The sequence below is a fragment of the Echinops telfairi genome, unplaced genomic scaffold (assembly GCF_000313985.2).
Source record: "Echinops telfairi isolate 266 unplaced genomic scaffold, ASM31398v2 ScPeMD7_7469;HRSCAF=8507_1, whole genome shotgun sequence".
NCBI classification, from domain to species: Eukaryota; Metazoa; Chordata; class Mammalia; order Afrosoricida; family Tenrecidae; genus Echinops; species Echinops telfairi.
In genome coordinates this window covers 149,154,457-149,156,050 of record NW_022111373.1, presented here as the reverse complement: position 1 = coordinate 149,156,050, position 1,594 = coordinate 149,154,457, and positions in this window count along the sequence as shown.

Sequence of the window (1,594 nt, the reverse complement as noted above, 5' to 3'; positions counted from 1 at the left end):
GGGAGGCCAAATACGTTTGGGACCCTGTGCCTCAGAGGGATGGCTAGGCCAGAAGCCAGCTCAGCACAGGCCAGCCAGAGGGCAGTGGAGGGGCACCGTGATGCCACCTGAGCGGTGAGCTCAGTAGGGCTGACTACTTGGGCCGGCCACTCTGTGGACAGGGCCCTCTTCAGACACTGTGTCCCCAACTCTCCAGGAGAAGGGCAAGGCCAGCTCGAGACTCCAGAGAGAAAGTTCAGACAGATGTGCTTCCAGAGCCAGTCAGAAAGCCTTTGCCACGGAGCCAGCTCTGACTGCCAGCGCCCCCATGTGCCCGAGCAGAAGCACACTCCAGAGGGTTGCAAAGGGGGCTGTGGGAGCTACATAATCTGTGGTCAATTTGAGACTTCAGAGTAAAGGGGTGGAGTCGAGCCTGTCAATCAGGTTGCAGCTTGATGACCTCATGTGGAGGCTCTAGGGAGGGAAATAGCTCGCTGGAGGTGGGACACACACACAAACACACAATCTCCCTGGGAGATGTTCCTGTTGAGAAGCCACATGGAGACACACCCATAAAGCCAGAGCCCTGGAGCTGGAGGAGCCACATGGAGATGCTTCCACTGCACTGGATCCACAAGACTTCCCACCTACTGGCCTGTCATCTTCCTGCATTCAGCATCATTGCATGTGTTGCGTGAGTCTGAAGAGGACTTTATAGATTGGTATCAGGCATATGGGCTAATATCAAACTTATGGTTTTGATCTGGACTGGGCTGGGATGTTTTCTCAATATTCAATTGCTCTCATATAGAAAGCTCTTTCGTATACACATATGCGTGTCTATGAATTTGTTTCTCTAGTCCACCCGGACTCACCCAGTGACCTTTCAGAAGAGCTCAAGTCTTCCTTGCCACCCGCTCCATCTACACCACGCAGGGACCACTCACACCATGGGCTGCCTCCTGGTCTTAGCCTCGCTGTCCAGTTGTCCAATTCAAAACTGACCTGGCTGCAGTGCGCTCGGGCTACGTGCGTGGAAGGACAAGAGGCAAATAAGGAATTTAGAACCTAATTGTAGGTGTCACGGCATCGACATGCCTGAGGCCAGAGTGCGTCTGACGGTGTGGCTCTGGCCCGTCACCTGACCTCTCTGTGCCCTGGCTCCTTGGATGAGGATGAGGTTGAGTGGGAGGAGATGGCTGGCGCCTGCAGTGGGTAGAGCAGTCTCTAGCAAGCTGTGATTGAATGCGTTCACCATGTGAGTTAAGGACTGTATTTTTACTGACTTATTTTTAAGTCATCTTACTGGGGGCTCTTACAACTTACAACTTTTATCAGTTGGATCAAGCTTATTTATTTGTACATAGGTTGCTATCATCATTTCCAAAATATTTTCTATTTGAGCCCTTGGTATCAGATCTTCTTTTATCCCCTCCCTCCCCCACCCGCTCACCCTGATGAATCCTTGATCAATTATATATTGTTATTATTATTTCGTATCTTACACTGTTCGTTGTCTCCCTTCAACCACATTTCTGTTATTCATCCCCTTTGGGTGGCAGCTATATATCCAACCTTGTTATGGGGTCCCCCTTTCTCCCCCTTCCCCCTCCCT